Source organism: Apodemus sylvaticus, chromosome 12 (assembly GCF_947179515.1).
Source record: "Apodemus sylvaticus chromosome 12, mApoSyl1.1, whole genome shotgun sequence".
Classification (NCBI taxonomy): domain Eukaryota; kingdom Metazoa; phylum Chordata; class Mammalia; order Rodentia; family Muridae; genus Apodemus; species Apodemus sylvaticus.
This window is the reverse complement of record NC_067483.1, coordinates 6,493,931-6,518,336: the sequence shown is the minus strand read 5'-3', so window position 1 is coordinate 6,518,336 and position 24,406 is coordinate 6,493,931. Positions and strand designations below refer to the sequence as shown.

The window sequence follows — 24,406 nt, the reverse complement described above, 5'->3', positions numbered from 1 at the left end:
GCATGCCTGAAAACATTCAGATTCTCTCTTATGGAGCACCAATTGCTCTACTGCTGAGCCATTCTGCTAGCCCCACAGATTTAGTTTGGAGGGTCACAGGATCTCTGTAAAGTACTCTGATCATTGGATTCTATAAAAAAGAGCCATGGAAGGATTAAAGACAGGAAGGGCAGATGTGTGACTCAAGAAAATGGCTGGGAACCTGAGACATACATGAATAATGCAAATGATGATGGTTGACATGTGGGCAGACTAAGGAGTAAGGAGGATGTTAAGCAATATATAAGGGTCATGGAGAGCTGGGTATAGGCACCACTCAGAGAAGGGTTACACATAGGACTAGAAGGCTTGGCTTGTCAACATATGAAGTGGGGTGTAAAGGAAAAGAAGCAGTTTGTGAAATTGCACAGGAATATGATAAGGACCCAAAGGGAACAGTTGTCTGTATTGCTGTACTTGTCAGAGCATGATGTATGGTGAGTTTCTTTCATTATCTCTTCCAACACACTGAAGCTGTGATGGTTGGGCTCTTCTCACGGTACTTAGTCCTATTTCTTTTTCTTGTGCCCATTTACTTGTCTGGCTGGAAATCCACTCTAGACTATTAAAGCCAATTGTTATTCACAGAAGCCCAGCATATCCTGACGTTTTTCTTATGACCCCAGTGTGAGTGAAGGAGCAAGCTAATTGTTCTGTAATTGTGTATCTTATGTCATCTACAAAATCAACCAAATTTCTTTGTTGCAGGGCCTTTCTGAAACCTAACATTATTTTTGTGTATATGGGTTCTTAAGAATGGGTACTTAGAAAGTAATATTTCCCAAAGTTAGCTTTTTAGTTCTTTTTGGTGGGACACACAAGCATATAGAGATCAGGGAACACATTCCAATGTAGGCTTAGAAATGCCCACTGCCTTCAAGTCAGGACCTTTTGTGGAACTGGAACGCATCAAATAGGCTACATTGACAAGCCAGTGAGCCCATGGGGGCTGTCAGAAAACAGCTTTGTCACCACAGGGTAAACTGATTTAAGGAGAGAGATGTGGTATTGGTGATTCTGTTCAAAGCTAATAACAGCTGAAGGAGGGAAATGCTGACAGTAGCTGACAGGTACTGCTGCTGATAGCAGCCAGCTATTAAAGGAAAGAAAGGGACAAAATTCTCACACAAATGCACACACAGACACACACACACAAACACACACACACACACACACACACAGAGTGGTTAAAGCAAAAGCAGGTTCAAGAGGGACTTTTTCTATTTTTAATCCCTTTTTACACCACTTAAGGTAAAGTTTCACCCAAAACTAACATATTCTTCAAGAAAATTAAAATCATGACATGATAGTAAATGACACCACTATTTTCACTATGTATTTCTTTTTTGAAACTTACATCTAACTTAATAATTATCATCTTTCTTCTCATAAGCCCATTGTAATCCCAAAGCAATAACTCTGTTGTCATAGATTAACAAATATTAAATAGACCATATCTATACGAGCAAATTTATCCTTATGCTCAGTTGACAATAACCTATACCTAATAAGGTCATCTGTCTCATATATTAATCAGCTAGATTGGTTAATCAACTATTCTCTGCTCTTATATTCATGAAAGAATTCTTTACTCTTCATTTATAAGCTTATTAGTTCTTGGTGCACACTGAAAACCTGTGGCTACATCCCTAGACTACAAGAGCCAGAAAATCAGGCCCAACCTAGAGTGAAGGTTTTTGATTATTCCCTTTTCTCAGGCCTATTTTTCTTGCTATTACATACCTGTAATGAATGAATGAATGTTCACTGTACTCCTCTATCTACCTCATACAGTTCTTGCCATTCTATGAGGAACTGGAACGTTCTATTCTTGATTCTAACTTTAAACTTTCTATCAACTTTGCCAATTTCCCAAAATTATTTAAGTCAAGCTAACTTCATGATATTCTTAAAATCAAATCAGTCCGTAAAACCATTAATTCATCTAAACAGGATTATTTCAAGAACATTTATCTTCATTTTGATCTGTAGGAATGTTGCCTAAACAAGTATGCTATTATCCATGCAGTAAGCAGCCTAGGCTAGAGGTAGTAAAGATCTTCTGGTATCTACTTACACCAAGGCAAATAAATGAGTAATATGGTAATGAAAAACATGAGAAAACACATTAGTAGTAAGAAGCAATCTTGGGCTGATGTCTCTGGAGCTATGCTTTTCCAGAGTGCACCTATTTTAATGAAGTGGGATGGTTGACTGTGTCCACAGACTTCACTTGCACACTGTAACAATACCTGCATGTTGCCCAGCAAAGGACTTTCCCATCTTTGCTTCGCAGTTTTAGGTTGCAAGTATGCTCCACTATGGCTCATATGTTTGTGTGTCTTCTGGGGCTCAAGTTTGCATATCAAGTGACTGAAGTATGTCCTTGGTACAGGTGCTTTTTAATTGAACTACATTAAGAATATCTGATTAAAACATGTTTCATGGAGAATATATATTATAATAATCTAATGTCTAGTGAAATTCCTCCAAGAGAAGAGATTATTAAGTGCTCCATGGACACAAGTATACACATATATGGTAACTCTACAAGAGATAAAATAATTTGGTTGCAGCAATCAATCAAGATATACCTATATCAAACAATCACATTGTATGCTTTGAATTCATGCTTTGCCTATGTGGGAGATACAATTATTGACTCTGCATGCTGTTTAATTGCTCGAACACTGACCTTCAAACTCGGGGTACCTGGTTATAAGTTGTTTTAATTTATTTATAGTTTCTAAATAAAACCGGATGAAGGTGACTACTTGCTCTCTAAAAGTTTTGACATAACTTTTAGACAATTCAGGAAGAAATAGAAATGAGTTAATAAAGAATCAATCATCTCTCAGCTTGAGTAAGTTGCAATGTTAGGCTTCATTAGTTCAGCTATTCTGAGAAATGTAACTGGTAGCAAGCAAACAGAGTTTGGTGCTGTATATTTTATGATTCATTGACAGTTCCTTCATTTCTCACCTTGGTACTAGAGCCTGTAAGCTCACAGATTGGACTCTGCAACCCTACTAAGACAGACCTTGCTGCCTTTCCTCAATATGCCATTTAAGCAGACGTGTAACAGTGAAAAGTGAAGACAGGAGATTTATTTAATGTGGGAATGTTGGAAAGAGAAAAAAAAAGACTCAAACTATCACCTAGTTTTAGTTTCATTCTCTTGCCATCTTGGGGGAGGAAATTTATTTAGCTTGCACTTTCAGGTGTTTGCAAGGCTATGGAGAAAGAGGAACACTCCTCCACTGCTGATGGGAATGCAACTCTGGAAAGCAGACTGGCGGGTCCTCAGAAAATGTGTTATATTTACACAATGGAATACTACTCAGCAATTAAAAACAATGAATTCATGAAATTATTAGGCAAATGCTTGGAACTGGAAAATATCATCCTAAATGTGGTAACCCTATCACAAAAGAACACACATGGAATGCAGTCACTGATAAGTGGATATTAGCCAAGAAGCTCTGAATACCCAAGGCACAACTCACATATCAAATCATTCCCAAGAAGAAGGAAGGAGAGGGCCCTGGTCCTGGAAAGGCTTGATGCAGCATTGTAGGGGATTACCAGGACAGAGAAGTGGGAGGGGGTTAATTGGGAAATGGGCAGAGGGAAGAGGGCTTATTGAATTTATGCAGAGGGGGAAACTGGGAAAGGGAAAATGATTTGGAAGGTAAACAAAGAATATATAAATTAATTTAAAAAAAAAAAGAAATAAAGGAGTCAAGGATAACCTTACAAGAAAAAAAAAAGAAAAAAGAGACAGTGTACCATATTGGGGAAATCAAGGAAGATAGTCAAATCATCTTATACCTGTAGTCACAAGCAGAAAGGAATACTAGCACTCATATTCCTTGCTTGTTATCTTCCTCTCACTAACTTTTTTTTCCATGTGTCTCCTATTCAAAATGTAAAACAAGGTAATGTGGTGCCATATTCATTGTAGTTTTTTATCTTTAATTAGCAATCAAGATGATCCTCCACAAACATGCATGTGATGCAACATAATTTAAGAAAATTCTCATTTGAAATTGTCTTCCTTGGCAATTCTAGATTTGCGGTGTTAGCATTTGATACTAACAGTAATTCTTTTCCCCTGCCAACAAAGTCAATTTTTAGGGTGTTAAGATGAGTTTCTTGTTGGAATAGCAGGTCGCCAGTATGAGTAACCAAGCATTCCTTATGAAGGACAGTACAGGATTCAAAGACAGATCAAGCAGAGCCCTGCACATATCTCATACCTGAACAGGGAGGATTTCTACAAACTCAAATTAACTCTGCAATCCTAGATATAATCAGAGCTCTTGATCCAGACTGTGACATTTCCATTTCCTCTATTTATTTTTAAGATTAATCAGTCTTTACTGGGCCCTTGTCAATAAATATCAGGTTTTCTAATATACACTACATAGACATGTAATATAACCAAAGAAATTAAAATATTTTCACAGGGATTAGCATATATCAATAACCAAGTACCAAACAAAGCACTCTAGATTTAAATAGTCCCAACTATATAATTCTTCTAAACAGAACAGTGGTGATCCCAGCTCACCCTGATCAGTGAAAAGAGGCATAACAATAGCCATATTTTCTATTCTTTTTCTTTTTTTTTCCCAAATCACTTACTTGCAGAATAGCTGCATTTTTTTGTGGCTGTATCATGCATTTAAAGAAACAAAAAAACAAAACAAACAAACAAACAAACAAACAAAAATGAAGGTCTCCACACTCCAATGTATATCCACCTGAGATAAAGAATGAATGGAAAGGAAGGAAAAAAATCAAAAAGGACTGCAAGATATAAGAAAAGAAGGCAAGTTGGATAAAGAAAAGAAAGAGGGAAGGAAGAGAAATAGTGAAAATATTATTATCAGAGGAGCATGAAAGATGGCTAGCTGGATAAAGTGCTTGCCACAAAAACATAAGGTATTGTATTTGGATAACCCCTGATCCTCTAAAAATCTGAGATATACATCTGTGATTCTAGCACTAGAGAAGTGGAGAATGATAGATGTTAGGTACTTGATAACCAGACTATTTAACCCAAACAGTGAGATCCATACTGAGTGAGGGATATCTTTCAAAGTCAGTCTCTGGATTTCACACAACTCTAATGGAAACGTACGGCTTCTATGTAAAGTCAGTCAGATGGTGTTTTGCTGAGCCAAACACGTAAAGGAACATTTAACGTATGAGAACACAGATGAAAGACTATGGCAGACTCACAGAGGAACATTTTGCTGAATCAAACATAGAAAAGAATATGTTCTGCTAAAGCAATCATGTGAAAAAACATTTGATGAAAGATCTTTTGCTTACAAGACACATTATTGGTCTACCTTACATTGCTTAATTGAGGTGCATTTGTTGGGGCTCCATAGAGAGAAACAGGACCAAAAAAAATAGACTTCTGGAGGTATTCTCTGGACTTGAATTGATTGAGAGAGTGATGTTAGCTGAGACAGGTTCTCATCGTGAAGAAAAATGAGTGTTGATGAAGACATGTGGAGGACACAAGATGTATGGTAGAATATAGAAGGACTTGATGGATAGTGACAGAAGCTTAGCTAGGCTTGCTTATACAGATAGCTGTAGAAGACTGGTTGATCTTACATTTCACTGATCTTTGCTTTGCTGAGGTGCACAGGCAAAAACTTCATCTGGCATCCTTCCTAGTCCCACCTCGTGCTGAATATGTGTGAGAGTAGGGCCTGGCTGTCTCTGATAGATAGTGACACTGCTACTGATACATCTTTTCTATATCCTGTCTTTACTGAACTGGACTGGTGGTGTATCGAGGAAGTATTTTCCAGTGAATTGAGTTGCCACTACTGACTCCTGTGAACTGAAATGAAGATTTCCTGACAACACAGATGGTAGATGCTTCAAATAACTATTTCTAAAGGAGTCTACTTCCCCCACATCTTTTCTTTCCCACAGCTTCTGGTGGGTAGTGGGATACAGGGGAGGTTAAAGTGTTTAAGAACCATCATTAAACATATTTTTTGACAAATTAAAGTTACACAACTCTTTAATGGTAAGAAAACCTACATGAATGTACACACCCTCATCCTCTTGTAACCTCTCTGTGTTTGCTTGTGCAGACACAGAAAAATGATTAATAAAGAAAAGACCAAACACCTGCCCAGCAGAGAGCATTTGCACATCCCTACAGTCCAATTTGGAAGGCAGGCACAGCGTGAGGTTTAGGCATCTGTCTGACTCGTCAGTACATTCTTCTTTTGAGAGGCATCCCAGGAAATTTCTACAGAGGTGGCTTTACAAATCAGTATGAGGCCAGGCGGTGGTGGCACACAACTGTAATCCCAGCACTTGGTAGGAAGAGGAGGGTGGATTTCTGAGTTTGAGGCCAGCCTGGTGTAGAAAGTGAGTTCCAGAACAGCCAGGGCTAAACAGAAAAACCCTGTCTTGAAAAACAAAACAAACAAAAAAATCAACATGGAAAAGAAAGATCCTTAAATAATTAGTTTGGGACATCTTTTGTTTCAAATGGAAATAAAAAGATCAGATGCCAGATTACAACTTACTAAAATAAGTAATAAAAATAACTCATGAGTTTCCCATCTGCCTGTGCTGACCTGTGCCATACACAAATCCCAGCCAGAGAGAGCCATAAATGCTAACATATCTGAGATAATAGGCTTACAGGAGGAAAAAAATCTATAGTCAGTATGACTAGCTAACACCAAAGATGACCAGATGATGAAAGGCTGTAATGAGCCAAAATGGGGAGTCATACCACATGGTAGGAACTTGGCATTAGCCAAGGACAATCCCTGGCTTCAGGCAGGAATCTGACTATAGGACAATAGGGAAGTAGGTTACAGCAGGAATTTTTATCCTAGGGTGGAGAAGCTCAGAGTTAAGGTTAACCTCATTGTTCCTCCAGGTCTATTAATTCCTGAATTAAGCAGGTGACCCTCCCAGCTGCTGGAGCAGTCAAGACAAGTATTGCCAGGTGAAGCTAGATGACTTCCGCTGGAACTCAGCCTGGAGTCTGGGGGGAAGGGCTTGCCCAAATTGTTAAAAGGTCTGACCGCCATTAAGTTTCAGCCTCGATCAGTGAAATTTTGTCCTGGCTTTCTCTCTTTTCACCCCATCCCCATCTATCCCTCAGCTTCTGTTCCAGCAACCCAGTTCATAGTAGCTGCAGGCAGTTATGGAATACAACAAAAGGCAAATATAAGAACATAAGCAAAAGAAACTAATTCTAGTTGACAACATTAGAATACAGTTCATCCTCCACACGAAACAATGGATACCTTAACATACCTAAAAAACAAGAATAAGATCTAAAATCCTACCTCTTGATGATGATAGCAGAATTTAGGAAGGACATAAACAACTCACTTAAAGCAATATAGGAGAACACAGGCAAACAAGTAGAAGTTCTTACAGAGGAAACAAATAAATCTCTTAAAGAAATAGAAGAAAACACAAACAGGTGAAGGAATTGATCAAAACCATCCAGGATCTAAAAATGGAAATAGAAACACTAAGGAAAACATAAAGGGAGATAGTCTTGGAGATGGAAAACCTAGGAAAGAGGTCAGTATTCACAAATGAAAACAACACCAACAGAATACAATAGATAGAAGAGAGAATCTTAGACATTGACTCTAGAAGACATTGACACAGCAGTCAAAGAAAATACAAAAAGCAAAGTGTCCCTTACTCAAAACATTCAGGAATTCCAGGACACAACGAAAAGACTGAATTTAAGAATAATAGGTATATAAGAGAGTGAGGATTCCCAACTTGAAGGGCCAGTTAACATCTTCACAAAAATTATAGAAGAAAACTTCCCTAACTTAAAGAAATATGCATAAACATACAAGAAGCCTACAGAACACCAAACAGATGGAACCAGAAAAGAAATTACACCTGTCACATAATAACTAAAACACTGAAAGCACAGTACAAAGGAAGAATATTGAAAGTGCTAAAAGAGAAAGTTCAAGTATCGTATAAATGGAGACCCATCAGAATTATACCAGACTTCTCAACAGAGACTCTAAAGGCCAGAAGATCATGGACAATTGTCATACAAACCACAAGAGAAAAATATTTCAGCCCAAGCTAATATACCCAGCAGAACTCTCAAGTACCATAGTTAAAGAAACCAAGATATCCTTTGAAAAAGAAAACAAATTTAACAGTATCTTTCCACCAATTCCACCCTACAGGTGATAATAAATAGAAAACTCCAGCACAGGAAGGGAAACAACACCTAAGAAAAAAATCAAGAAATTAATCTCATTAATCCAAAGGAACAGAAACACTCAGGCATAATTCCAACTATAACAAAAATAACAGGAAGAAACAATCATTGGACTTTAATACCTCTTAACATCAATGGGCTCAATTCACCAATAAAAAGACAGACAGGCTGGAAACTTAAACATGACCCAGCATTTTGCTACATAGAGGAAATACAACTCAGTGACACAGATGACCACTACCTCAAATTAAAAGGCCAGTAATTTTTTTCCAGGTAAATGACTCCAAGATAAAAGTTGGAGTAGTCATTCTAATATCTAGACTTTCAACAGATGTTATAAAAAAATGATGGGGATGTACACTACATACTCATTTAAAAAACCCTCTGAATTTTGAATATATATATGACAAATGCAAGGGTACCCACATTCATAAAAGAAACATTACTGAAGCTCAAAGCACACATTGTACCTCACACAATAGTAATAGGAGACTTTAACACCTGACTCTTACCAATGAACAGATGATGGAAACAGGAACTAAACAGAGGCACAGTGAAATCAACTGAAGTTATGAACCAAATGGATTTAGTAGACATCTACAGAACATTTCACCCTAAAATAAAAGAATATAACTCCTCCTCAGTACCTTAGGGTGCCTTCTCCAAAGTATGACCATATAATAGAACACAAAACAAGCCTCACCAATACAAGAAGATTGAAATAATCCCATGCATATTATCAGATCACTGCGGATTAAGACCAGCCTTCAACAACAATTAAAACAACAGAAAGCCCATATATACATGGAAGTTGAACATTTTTCTACTCAATGATAACTTGGTCAGGGAAGAAATAAAGAAGGGAATTAAAGACAGTTTAGAATTTCATGAAAATTAAGGCTTACCCAACATATCCAAACTTATGGGGCACAATGAAAGGGGTGGTAAGAGTAAACCTCATAACTCTGAGTACTTCCATAGAGAAATTAGAGAGAGCATACTCTAGCAGCTTAACAACACATTTGAAGGTCCTAGAACAATAAAAAGCAATACACCTAACAGGAGAACACATCAGGATATATTCATACTCTGTGCTGAAATCAATCAAGTGGAAACAAACAGAACTATGCAAAAAACAAATCAACACATGCAGGAGCTGGTTCTTTGAGGAAATAAACAAGATAGATAAACACTTAGCCAGACCAACCCAAGGGCACAGACAGTATCAAATCAAATGAACAAAATCAAAAATGAAGATGCAGAAATAACAACAGAAAGTGAAGAAAAAAAAAAAAGAAACTATCAGAGTCTACGACAAAAATCTCCCCCCCCACCAAAAAAAAAAAAAAACCTGGAAAATCTGAATGAAATGAACAATTTTCTAGACAGTTACCACTTACCAAAGTTAAACCTGGATCAGATAAACCACCTAAAGGGTTTCAAAACCCCCAGGAAAAAGAAGCAGTAAATAAAAGTGTCCCAACCAAAAAAATCCCCAGAAAAATAGTGGTTTTAGTGGAAAATCCTATTAGACCACCAAAGAAGACCTAATACTTCACAAACTGTTCTATTATAAAATAGAAACAGAAGGAACATTATGCAACATATACTGTAAAGCCACAGTTACACTTATATATAAACCACACAAAGACACAACAAGAAAGCATCAATCCAATTTCCCTCATGAATATTGATGTAAAAATACTCAACAATATACTTGCAAATCACATCCAACTTCACCTCAAAACAATGATCCATTATTCTTCATCCCAGGAATGCAGGGATTGCTCACTATATGGAAATCCATCAAAGAAATTCATTATATAAACAAATTCAAAGAGAAAAACCAGATGATCATCTCATTGGATGCTGAAAAAGCCTATGATAAAATGCAATATTCCTTCATGCTAAAATTATTGGAGAGATGAGGATATCAAGGTCCATACCTAAATATATTATAAGCAATATACAACAAGCCAATAGTCAACAACAAATTAAAAGGAGAGAAATTGAAGCAATTCTTCTAAATTCAGAAACAAGACAAGACTACCCACTCTTCCCCTATCTATTCAATATAGTACACAAAGTCCTAGTCAAAGCAATTAGACAACAAAATAAGATCAAATGGTACAAGTTAGAAAGGAGGAAGTGAAGATATCACTATTTTTGGATGATATGATAGCATATATTATTGAATAAATAAACTAAGAGAGAACTCCTCCAACTGATAAAGGGGCTAGATATAAAATTAGCTCAAATAAAGCAGTAACTTTCCTCTACTCACAGAATGCTCAGGCTGAAAATAAAATTAGGGAAAGGACACCATTTACAATAGTCACAAATTATATAAAATATCATGATGTGACTCTAACTAAGCAAGTGAAAGATATGTATGACAAGAAATTCAACTCTGAAGAAAGAAATTGAAGAAGACCACAGAGGATGGAAAAAACCCTTATGATCTTGGATTGGCAGGATTAACATACTAAAGGTGGCTATCTTACCTAAGCACTCTACAAATTCAATGCAATCCCCACCAAAATTCCAACAAATTTTTTTTACAGAGACAGAATGAGAAATGCTCAAATTTCTTTTGGATAACAAAAAGCCCCAGATAGCAAAAAACATTATCAACAATGAAAGAACCGCTGGGGGAATCATCTTCCCTTTCCTCAAGTTATACTATAGAAAGATAGTAATTAAAACTGCATGGAATTGGTACTGAAAAAGTCAGGATGGTCAATGGAATAGAATTAAAGACCAAGAAATGAACCCACACATCTTTGGTCACTTGATCTTTGACAAAGGAGGCAAGACCACTCAATGGGAAAAAGACAACATTTTCAACAAATGATGCAGGTTCTTTTGGCTGTTGGCATGTAGAAAATGCCAAATGATGTGACTTTCTCATCTCCTTGTTCAAAGCTCATGTGCAAGTGAATCAAAGACGTCCACATAAAACCAGATAAGATGAACCTAATAGAAGAGAAACTAAGAAAGATCCTCACAAAAACCCAGGAGAGGTAAATCTATTCTCAACAGTAAAAGAACTTCAGGGGTATTCAGTATCCCAGAATTTAAACTTTACTACAGGGCAATAGTGATAAAAACTGCATGGTATTGGTACAATATCAGGCAAGCAGATCAATGGAATAGGATTGAAGACCGAGAAATGAACCAACATACCTATGGTCACTTGATCTTAGACAAAGGAGCTGAAAGCATCCAGTAGAAAAAAGATAGTCTTTTCAACAAATGGTGCTGGTTCAATTGTAGGTCAGCATGCAGAAGAATGCGGATCAATTCATTCTTATCTCCTTGTGCTAAGCTCAATTCCAAATGGATCAAGGACCTCCACATAAAACCTGACACAATGAAACTAATCTAAAAGAAACTGGGGAAGACCCTGGAGGACATGGGCACAGGGGAAAACTTCCTGAATAGAACACCAATAGAATTCTAAGATCAAGAATTGGCAAATGGGACCTTATAAAACTACAAAGTTTCTGTAAGGCAAAGGACACTGTCAAAAGGACAAAATGTTAACCAACAGATTGGAAAAGGATCTTCACCAACCCTAAATCCATAGGGGGTTAAAGTCTAATATATACAAAGAACTCAAGAAGGTAGAACCCAGAGAACCAAATAACCCCATTAAAAAGTGGGGTATGGAGCTAAACAAAGAATTTTCACATGAAGAACTTCGGAGGGCTGAGAAACACCGTAAGAAATGTTCAACATCATTAATCATTAGGGAAATGCAAATCAAAACAACCCTGAGATTTCACCTCACACAAGTCAGAATGGCTAAGGTCAAAAACTCCGAGACAGCAGGTGTTGGTGAGGATGTGGAGAAAGAGGGACACTCCTCTACTGCTGGTGGGATTGCAAGATGGTGCAACCACTTTGGAAATCAGTCTGGCGGTTCCTCAGAAAACTGGGCATGACACTTCCTGAGGACCCTGTTATACCACTCCTTGGCATATATCCAGAGGATTCTTCAGCATGCAATAAGGACACATGCTCCACTATATTCATAGCAGCCCTATTTGTAATAGCCAGAAGCTGGAGGGAGCCCAGGTGTCCTTCAATGGAGGAATGGATACAAAAATTTGGTATATTTACACAATGGAGTACTATTCAGCCATTGTGTGGAGTACTACTCATGGTCCAATGAAATTCTTAGACAAATGTATGGAGCTGGAGAACATCATACTAAGTGAGGTAACCCAGTCTCAAAAGATCAATCATGGCATCCACTCACTGATAAGTGGATATTAGTCTAGAAACTTTGAATACCCAGGACATAATCCATAAATTAAATGATGTCCAAAAAGAATGGAGGAGTGGCCCATGGTTCTGGAAAGACTCAGTGCAAGAGTATAGGGGAATTCCAGAACAGGGAAGTGGGAAGGGGTAGATGGAGGAACAGGGGGAAGGAAGAGGGTTTATGGGACTTGCAGGGAGTGGGGACCCAGAAAAGGGGAAATCATTTGAAATGTAAATAAAAATATATCAATAAAAAATAAAAATAAAAATAAAAAAAGAAAAGAAAGTTCCTCAAACACACTGCCACAAGGGAGTATTTCCTGAACCAAACACCAATGCGTTATACTCTAATACAAAGAATTGACAAATGGGACCTCATAAAAGTGTAAAGGTTGTTCAAGGCAAAGGACAATGTCAATAGGACAATATGTCAACTCACAGATTGGGAAAAGATCTTTACCGACCCTTCGTCCTCCTTTCTATTTCATGTCCTTTGATCTCTAGTTGGCTAATTGCTCTGGCTAGAACTTCATGTACCATATTGAACAGATAGGGGAAATGTGGGCAGCCTTGTCTTGTTTCGGATTTCAATGGGATTGCTTCAGGTTCTCTCCATTTTGTTTGTTGTTGGCTATTAGCTTGCTGTATATTGCTGATATTATATTTCATATAATTGTTTTATTACATTAAATAAATTTAATATACATTGTTCTTGAATTTAATGTGGTCTGGGAGATGTATCATGTAGGTACTCTAACCTTCTCTTTGACTACTATCTACTTATCAATGAGTACATACCGTGTGGTGTTTTTTTGTTTGTTTGTTTGTTTGTTTGTTTGTTTTGGTGACTGAGCTACCTCACTCAGGATGATAATTTCAAATTCCAACAATTTTCTTGTGAATTTCATGAAGACCATACCAATGTGTGGATACTACAGACTTACTCAGAAACTAGAATGAAATAATCTTGGGAAGTAGAGGGCAAGAGGGTTCTGCGAGGAAGAGAGGAGATGGGGGATGGAAAGAACGGCCAGTTCAGATATACCAGCAGATGGGGAAGAAGTACAAACAGTCAGGAATTTGAAAGGAGGTGAGTAGCAGTAGGGAATTGGGAGCTGGGTTAGCCACTAGAAAGTCCCAGATGCCAGGGATCCAAGTGGTTCTCAGGACCCAACTGGGAGGACATTAACTGAAATACCCAACAAAGGGTATATGGAACCTATGTAGACCATATCCAGTGGATAGTCATGGCCCCTTATTGAGGGATGGGGCCAACCAACCACCTCAAAGATATTAATCCATAATTCCTCCTGCCAATAGGAAATGCAGGAATTAAGAGTCGAGCAAAGACTGAAGGAAAGGCCACCCTGAGACTGCGTTGCCTAGATATCAATTCCATCTGTAGACACCAAATGCATGCACTATTGCTCATGCCAAGAAGTGCTTGCTGACAGGAGCCTGCTGTAGCTTTCCTCTGAGAAGCTTTACCAGATCCTGACCAATACATATGCAGATAGATGCAAGGAGCCAAACATTGGACTATGCATGTGGGCCCCAATGGCAAGGAATGAAGGAACTGAAGGGGTTTGTAACCGCATAGTAAGAACAACAGTTTTAACTACGCAGACCCCTCAAATCTCCCAGGGACTGAACCATCAGCCAAAGAATTCACATGAAGGTGACATGTGACTCCAGCTGAATATATAGCAGTGGATAACCTGATCTTGCATCACCGTGAGGGATCCCCTTGGTCCTGTGGAGCTCGATGACTCAGGGTAGGAGAACATGATGCCAAGGCAAGAATGGGTGGGAGGAACACGCTCATAGAGGTGGTAGGAGGGGAAGATGATAGCGGGTTTGTGGTGTTTGAAACTGGGAATTTGGATAACATTTGATATATCAATAAATAAAGTAACCAATAAAAATGTAAACAAAAACATCCCAAAAAAGACCTGCAAGAAATACAACAAATATTATCTTACAACAGATAATATAAGAGTTGTCAGAGTACTTCCTTAGCATGGGTGAAATGCGGGGCTTTACCCCCATGACTGCATAAAACAAGTCAGCTCAAGTCAGTACTCTTATGATCAGAAATCCCTGCTATGAATCTTTGTGTCTGAGATGTACATAATGAAAATAAAGTAAATGTTTATATTCCATCATGAGCCTCTCTTGCTTTCTCATGTTACTGCTTTCATTGGGGACATTTGTTCACATTTGAGAACAGGCCTAAGTCTCTAGTAGCTACAAATGCCCTGGAGCCAGATACTGTGTTTTGTTCTTTACTTATTTGTAGGAGCATAGGGTAAGGCACAAAAATTACTGCATTGTGTATAGTTATGTCCATGGATTATGTTATGCTAAATTTTGTAAACCTCCTCTACCCCTACCTTGAGAATAGTGTATGCATGTGCATGTGGAGACCATAGGTAGAAATAAAAATTTCATATCCATTTTCCAACTTACTCTTTGAGACAGGGTTTTTCCTTGAACCTGCATCTTAATATTTTGGCTAGACATTCTCACCAAGAATGTCCAAGGATACATTTGTTTTTGGCTTCCAGGGCTGAGTTACATGGGCATGCTACCATACCCAGCTTTTATATAGGTGCTCGGGCTAGAGCTCTGATTTGTACAGAGGAATTTTTACCCATGTAGACATTCTCTAGCTCAAATTATGTAAAATATTAAAGACAAGCACAAATGAAACCATCTCAAGATTATTGTTTACTCTTCTTTCCTACAAGGATTCTGAAATATTTTCATACATTTGAATCACTCAGAAGATACTTGAGGAATGAGTTCTGCCTAGACTTTCTAGGCCAAGGTGGGTCTTTCAATTCCTTTTATCTCTGACTGGCCGTTCAGTCCAAACTGATTGCAGGAATCCAAGAAAATACAATTTTTGAGGATCCCTAGGCTTCTCTCAATTAGAGACCAGAGCAAGAACCACACTGGAAACTACCTGGACCATCTCATCCTTCAGCTATGGCTTCTTTTACTACTTTGCTTAAGGCTAAATATTATGAATATACCTACTTTTTGCTACAACTTTTCATGCTCATATATCCTCTATGAATCTCTTACCAGTGTACTGGCTGGTTGTATGTGTCAACTTGAGACCAGGTGGAGGTATCACAGGGAAATGAGATTCAGTTGAGAAAATGCCTCCACGAGATCCACCTGTAAAGTGTTTTCTTAAATAGTAATCAAGGGTCCGAAGGCCCCTTGTGGGTGGTACCACCCCTGGCATGGTAGTCTTGGTTTCTGTAAGAAAGCAAGCTGAGCAAGGCAGAGGAAGCAAGCTAGTAAGTAATATCCCTCCATGGCCTCTGCATCAGCTCCTGCTTCATGACCTGCTTTGAATTCCAGTCCTGACTTCCTTTGGTGATGAATAGCTGTGAAGAAGTGTAAGCTGAATAAATTCTTTCCTCCCCAACTTTCTTCCTGGTCATAATATTTTGTGCAGCAATAGAAACATTAAGAAACCCAGACATCCTACTCTATGCACTACTATTGACATTTTTCTCCTGAGCTGTACTCCTGTGTGATGGGAACTAGCACAGGTTCTCTCAGTTATGCAAAGTTGGGAGCATAGGCATGCAAGAAATTCCAATTGGTAAATGCTTGTTTTGCATAGGTAGAGACAAGAGCTTGAGTCTTATAACATATTTTTTAAAAGTAGTTTGTTGTGTGTGAACGTGTAATTTCCATGTGGGGAAATAAATTTGAAAAGATCCTTAGGACTCCATGTCCCACTAACCTAACCCAATTGGAAAATTCCATGACAATGAAATACCAGATCTTAGTAAAAAGAAAGATGGAGGAGAGAATGATCTTACACGTAATAATCAAAATGCCAATTTCACTAAGCAAAGAAAGAATATTAAAAAGAGAATTAAATGTTAATATTTAATATATTTAATATTCATATTTAATATTATATTTAATAATAGAGTATTAAAAAGAATATTAAAAGCTGTAAGGGAAAACGGGCAAGTAAATTAAAAAGGCAGACCTATCAGATTGCACCAGACTTCTCACCAGATAAGATGAAATCTAGAAGATCCAGGGCAGACCTCATACAGAACCTAAGAGCACAAATGCCAGCCCAGGCTACTATACCCAGCAAAACTCTCAATCATTATAGATGGAGAAACCAAGATATTCCACCATAAAACCAAATTTACACAGTATCTGTCCACAAATCCAGCCCTAGAAAGGATAATTGATGGAAAATGCCACGCAAGAAGGGAAATGAGAACCTAGAAAAAGCAAGAAAGTAATCTTCCATCAAACCCAAAAGAAGATACCCACACAAACATAAAAATAAAATAAAAATGACAGGATACAGCAATCACTATTCCTTAATATTTCTTAACAACAATGGTCTCAACTCCCCAATGAAAAGACATAGACTAATGAAATATTTCTCATGTAAATCTTCAATTTTATCACAATATGTTTGTAATTCCCCTTTTAATTAATTTAGTAATGTTTTATGTCTACCATTTTATCTGCATTATTTTTCATGATAATCTTCCATTTTAATATGTCTTTCCATATATTTCCTATATTTTATCAGAAATGTTTTCAAAGTAAATCTTTGATTTATCACAAATGTTTCTAATTCCACCTTCAATCAATTTAGAAAGAGTTTTTATATCTACTATTTTATATGTAAAATTTCCTATGAAATAGTCAATTTTAATGTGTTTCTCTATATATTCCTTGTTTTTTACCAGAAATATTTTCCATGTAAATCTTCAATCATATCTAAAAATGTTTATAATTCAACCTTCAATCAACTTAATATTATCTTCATTTCTGTCATTTTATTTGTAGAATTTCCATGATAATCTTTAATTTTAACATTTATGTATATTTCTTCAATTTTATCAGAAATATTTTCCATGCAAATTTTCAAGTTTACCAGTAAATGTTTATGATTCTACTTTCTTTTTTTTTTTTTCTTTTTTTTTTTTTTATTTGATATAATTTATTTACATTTCAAATGATTTCCCCTTTTCTAGCCCCCCCCCACTCCCCGAAAGTCCCGTAAGCCCCCTTCTCTTCCCCTGTCCTCCCTCCCACCCCTTCCCAGTTCCCCGTTCTGGTTTTGCCAAATACTGTTTCACTGAGTCTTTCCAGAACCAGGGACCACTCCTGCTTTCTTCTTGTATCTCATTTGATGTGTGGATTATGTTTTGGGTATTCCAGTTTTCTAGGTTAATAACCACTTATTAGTGAGTGCATACCATGATTCACCTTTTGAGTCTGGGTTACCTCACTTAGTATGATGTTCTCTAGCTCCATCCATTTGCCTAAGAATTTCATGAATTCATTGTTTCTAATGGCTGAATAGTATTCCATTGTGTAGATATACCACATTTTTTGTATCCACTCTTCTGTTGAGGGATACCTGGGTTCTTTCCAGCATCTGGCAATTATAAATAGGGCTGCTATGAACATAGTAGAGCATGTATCCTTATTACATGGTGGGGAATCCTCTGGGTATATGCCCAGGAGTGGTATAGCAGGATCTTCTGGAAGTGAGGTGCCCAGTTTTCGGAGGAACCGCCAGACTGCTTTCCAGAGTGGTTGTACCAATTTGCAACCCCACCAGCAGTGGAGGAGTGTTCCTCTTTCTCCACACCCTCTCCAACACCTGCTGTCTCCTGAATTTTTAATCTTAGCCATTCTGACTGGTGTAAGATGAAATCTTAGGGTTGTTTTGATTTGCATTTCCCTAATACCCATCAAAATCCCAACTCAATTCTTCACAGAGTTAGAAAGAGCAATTATCAAATTCATCTGGAACAACAAAAAACCCAGGATAGCTAAAACTATTCTCAGCAACAAAAGAAAATCTGGGGGAATCAGTATCCCTGACCTCAAGCAATACTACAGAGCAATAGTGTTAAAAACTGCATGGTATTGGTACAGTGACAGGCAGGAGGATCAATGGAACAGGATTGAAGATCCAGAAATGAACCCACACACCTATGGCCACTTGATCCTCGACAAAGAGGCTGAAAACATCCAATGGAAAAAAGATAGCCTTCTCAACAAATGGTGCTGGTTCAACTGGAGGTCAGCATGCAGAAGAATGCGAATTGATCCATCCTTGTCTCCTTGTACTAAGCTCAAATCCAAATGGATCAAGGACCTCCACATAAAGCCAGACACTCTGAAGCTAATAGAAAAGAAACTGGGGAAGACCCTTGAGGACATCGGTACAGGGAGAAAGTTTCTGAACAGAACACCAATAGCGTATGCTCTAAGAGCAAGAATTGACAAATGGGACCTCATAAGGTTACAGAGTTTCTGTAAGGCAAAGGACACCATCAAGAGGACAGATCGGCAACCAACAAATTGGGAAAAGATCTTCACCAATCCTACATCAGATAGAGGGCTAATATCCAATATATATAAAGAACTCAAGAAGTTAGACTCCAGAAAACCGAACAACCCTATTAAAAAATGGGGTACAGAGTTAAACAAAGAATTCTCACCTGAAGAACTTCGGATGGCGGAGAAGCATCTTAAAAAATGCTCCACTTCATTAGTCATGATTCTACTTTCAATTGACTTAGGAATACTTTTAAGCTTACTATAATTATATCTATATAAAATTTTCCATGATAATTTTCAATTCTAACATGTTTTTCTACATTTTTCTACAATTTTATCAGCAATATTTTTCACATAAATATTCAATCATAAAATGTTTCTATTCCATATTTCAATTAATTTAGCAGTGTTTTTATGTAATTTCTGGATGGTATGCCTTCTGAGAAAGGGTAACAGAAAGAGAAAAATCATATCAGATATTCCCATGACCTTATAGACATCACTGGCATGTCCATGGATATGGGTGATAATAAGAAGGGCTTAGAAAGTTGGGATAAAGAGTGATTGTTAGAATATGCTTAGCTTATGGAGTGTCACTATTAGGAGGACATAGTTGGAATAGGTACAGCATGGTTGGGGGAAGTGTGTCATTGTAGGCATGAGATTTAAGACCTTCATTTTAGTTTAGCAGAAGCCATTTTTCTCCTGTTTGCCTTTGGAACATGATGAAGAATTCACACTTCCTTCTATACCATACCTTCTTGGTTGCTGCTGTGCTCCCTGCCCTGATAATAATGGACTGAACTTCTGAACCTATTAGCCATCACCAATTAAATGTCCTCATAAGAGTTGCTTTGGTCATGGTGCCTGTTCATAGCCAGAAACCCTTACTAAGCAGACAGAAAACAAAACAATACCCAAATAGGTACATGCATAAATGCATAAATGTATAAACAAACAAATAACACCTGATTGCTCATAGCAGGAAAACCCTAACTATGCAGATGTAAAACAAAACAATACCCAAATACATAATGCATAAAGAAACAAACAAAAACAACCGATTGTTTTTCTGAACTCAGGACAACTTGTAAGTTGTAAGTTACTCTCTGGTTGAGAGTTAGAGGATGATTGGTATATATGGAAAGTGAAAATGGGCTCCCTGAAATGATAACTTTGTTGTTCTTGGAAGACTTTGTGATGAGAAATGTTGTGAGAATCAGCATATGTATCTAAATAGGACCAATAAAGTAAAAAAGAGGAAGATGTTGTGACCCTTAAAAATCCCCAAACCAGTGTCCATTCAGTGAAATGAAGCCTTAAACTGTCATTTTCTGTTTTTCTCCAACTTCATTTTCTTTTTTTCCCAGATGATTGGTTTCTGTCTATCCAAAGGAATGAGCTCAGAAATCTCCATCATGATCATGAGCATTCCTGCCACAGCTTCAGTGTCAGACAAGCTATATACAGTATCTGACCTTAGAAACAAAAGAACAGGACAGACTATGACAAACCAGAAAATACATATGTAAACACACTGACTTTTAAAAAGGTTTAATTTTATATTGTTTTTAATTATATGGTGTGTGTGGTGTACCTATGGGTACCTGTGGAGTTTAGAAGAAGGTATCAGATTCCTTCTAGATGGATTACAGGGAGGCAGTCCATTAGGAATGGGTTCTGGTACCTTAACTGAGTAATCAGTGAGAGTGATTTTAGCCACGGAGCCATCTCTCCAGCTACACATTCACATATATTGTTGAGAAAAATTAGACTTGGGGAGATCAAAATTCTGTAGAGATCTCTTATAGTTAACCATCTCTGATGTCCACAGAATCTGTGAAATCCTAGATCATATCTAAAGGCATAGGCCTGGCAGGGGTGAAAGACTTTTTGTTTGTTTGTTTGTTTTCTTTTGTTCATTTGTTTATATAAAGTTTGATATTTGATCATTTCAAGGTTAATTTTGAAAAATACATATTACACTATTTTATTAAGGTTAATATACTCTATTTTCATTACAAATCTAAATTTAAGAATTGCTCTTTCTAACTTTATGAAGAAATGAGTTGGGATTTGATGGTTATTGCATTGAATCTGTAGATTGCTTTTGGCAAGATGGCCATTTTAACTATATTAATCCTGCCAATCCAAGAGCATGGCAAATTTTTCCATTTTCTGAGGTCTTCTACCATTTCCTTCTTCAGAGACTTGAAGTTCTTGTCATACAGATCTTTCATTTGTTTGGTTAGAGTCACACCAAGATACTTTATTTGTTTGTGGCTATTGTGAATGGTGTCATTTCCCTAATTTCTTTCTCAGCCTGTATATCCTTTGAGTATAGGAAGACTACTGATTTGCTTGAGTTGATTTTATAATCAGCCACTTTGCTGAAGTTGTTTATCTGCTGTAGGAGTGCTCTGGTGGAGCTTTTCGGGTCACTTAAGTATACTATCATATCATCTGCAAATAGTGATAGTTTGACTTCTTCCTTTCCAATTTGTATCCCTTTGACCTTGTATTGTATGATTGCTCTAGCTAGTACCTCAAGTACAATACTGAAAAGATATGTAGAAAGAGGGCAGCCTTGTCTAGTGCCTGATTTTAGTGGGATTGCTTCAAGTTTCTCTCCATTTAGTTTGATGTGGGCTACCAGTTTGCTGTATATTGTTTTTACTATGTTTAGGTATGGGCCATGTATTCCTGTTCTTTCCAAGACTTTTAGCATAAAAGGATGCTGAATTTTGTCAAATTTTTCTGCATCCAATAAAATGACCATGTGGGTTTTTTTTTTTAATTTGTTAATGTAGTGGATTGCATTTATGGAATTCCACATATTGAACCATCCCTGCATCTCTGGAATCAAGCATACTTGATCATGTTGAACGATCGTTTTGATGTGTTCTTGGATTTGGTTGGCAAGAATTTTATTGAGTATTTTCGCATCAATGTTCATAAGGGAAATTGTCCTGAAGTTCTCTTTCTTTGTTGGATCTTTGTGTGGTTTTGGTATCAGCATAATTGTGGCTTTAGAGAAGGAGCTGGGTAGTGTTCCTTCTGTTTTTATTTTGTGGAATAGTTTAAAGAATTAGGCCCTCTTTGAAAGTCTGATAGAAATCTGCACCGAAACCATCTGGTCCTGTGCTTTTATTTATTTATTTATTTATTTATTTATTTATTTATTTATTTATTTATTTATTTTGTTTGGAAGACTTTCTATGACACCTTCTATTTCTTTAGGGGTTATGGGACTGCCTAGATGATCTATTTGATCAATATCCTGGACATTAATCAATACTACAGAGCAATAGTTTTAAAAACTGCAAGGTATTGGTCGAGTAACTGGTAGGCACATCAATGGAATAGGATTGAAGATCCAGAAATTATCCCACACACCTATGGCCACTTGATCTTGACAAATTAGCTGAAAATATCCAGTGGAAAGAAGATAGCCTTTTCAGCAAATGGTGCTGGTTCAAATAGAGGTCAGCATGCAGAAGACTGTGAATTGATCCATTTTTATCTCCTTGTACTAAGTTCAACTCCAAATGGATCAAAATCCTCCATGTAAAGCTAGAGACACTGAAACTAATAGAAAAGAAATTGGGGAAAACCCTTGAGGACATCCATACAGGGGAAATTTCTTGACAGAACACCAATAACTTATGCTTTAAGATCAACAATTGACAAATGTGACCTCATAAAATTACAAAGTTTCTGTAAGGCAAAGGACACCATCAGAAGGACAAACCAACAACCAACAAATTGGGAAAAGATCTTCACCAATCCTACATCCCACAGAGGGCTAATATCCAATATATACAAAAAACTCTAGAAGTTAGATCCCAGAAAACCAAGTAACCCTGTTTAAAAATGGGGTACAGAGCTAAACAAAGAATTTCTTCCTGAAGAACTTCAGATAGCTTAGAAGCATTTTAAAAAAAAATGTTCAACATCATTAGTCATTAGGGAAATGCAAATCAAAACAACCCTGAGATTTCACCTCACACAAGTCAGAATGGCTAAGATTAAAAACTCAGGAGAAAGCAGGGGTTGGTGAGGAAGTAGAGAAAGAGGAATACTCCTCCACTGCTGATGGGGTTGTAAGTTGGCACAACCACTCTGGAAATCAGTCTGGTAGTTCGTCAGAAAACTGGGCATGTCAGTTCAGGAGGACCTATAACACTCCTGGGCATATACTCAGAGGATTCCCCAGCATGTAATAAGGGTACATGCTCCACTATGTTCATCGAAGCCCTATTTATAATAGTCAGAAGCTAGAAAGAACTCACATGTCCCTCAAAGTAGGAATGGATACAAAAATGTGGTATATATACATAATGGAGTACTTTTCAGTCATTAGAATCAATGAATTCATAAAATTCTTAGACAAATGGATGGAGCTGGGGAACATCATACTAAGTGAGGTAACCCAGTCTCAAAAGATCAATCATGGTATGCACTCACTTATAAGTGGATATTAGCCTAGAAAGTTGGAATACACAAGATATAACCCATAAATCAAATGATGCCCAAGAAGAATGGAGGAGTGTCCCCTGGTTCTGGACTCAGTTAAGTAGTGTAGGGCAATACCAGAACAGGGAAGTAAGAAGAGGTAGATGGGAGAACAGGGGGAGCAAAGAGGACTTATGGGACTTTCGGGGAATCGGGAGCCAGGAAAGGGGAAATAATTTGAAATGTAAATAAAAAATATATTGAAAAAAAACATTGTATCTGTGAAAAAATCTAACTTTAAAATAATTTTGTATTAATTCTTTGAGAATCTCATACAAAATACTTTGGTCATATTTGGGATAAAATTATTTTCAATTAGCAATAATTGCACCTCGAATAAACCTCATTAGTTATGATACTGCCCCTGTTCAAAGCGGGGATAAAGCTATCTTAAATTTACAGTTTTACCTCTCAGAGTGGCTGTCTGAATATTAAAACAGTGGACCCGAAGAAATTGGATTCTCCCAGGAATCTCATGTTGAGAAGAAGAAAATCATGGGAAAATCTGAGTGGAATTTTTTTTTCTTAGTATTTTTTTTTCCAGGAAAGATTCCAGTCTGTCAGTCTTTACAGAAGAGACATTGGTGGATCCGTGACTGCCAAGGCTGCCTTTGACTGAGACTGTGTAGAAATGGATCTCTTTGGCCCTGTGTTTTTATCTTAAGCTCATGTGAGTACTCTGAGGATGTGCTTGTGTGTGTTTTTGGTGTCCACTGGGTCTCTTAGTTGCTCTCTCCAGTATGACCACATTATGTAAACTCTCTTTCCATGTTTACACTCTTAACTTGGTTGTTCTGATTGGATTATGGAGGACCTGGTTTCTCAGGAGGCAGATGTGAGCCTCCCCTTCCAAGTCTGGAAAAGAAACACCTGAATGATTTGCCATATTGACTGAAATACTAGTTGAAAAGATTGTCTAGAATCCCTCAATTTGGTTTGGTTGTAAATGGAACTGAGGTGATC

General features: G+C 37.3%; 1 pseudogene; it reads right to left on the bottom strand.

Moving 5' to 3' along the window:
• Nucleotides 1-23,699: 23,699 nt before the first annotated feature.
• LOC127698001 (uncharacterized) lies at nucleotides 23,700-23,819 on the bottom strand (annotated as a pseudogene).
• Between the last annotated feature and the right edge of the window lie 587 nt (nucleotides 23,820-24,406).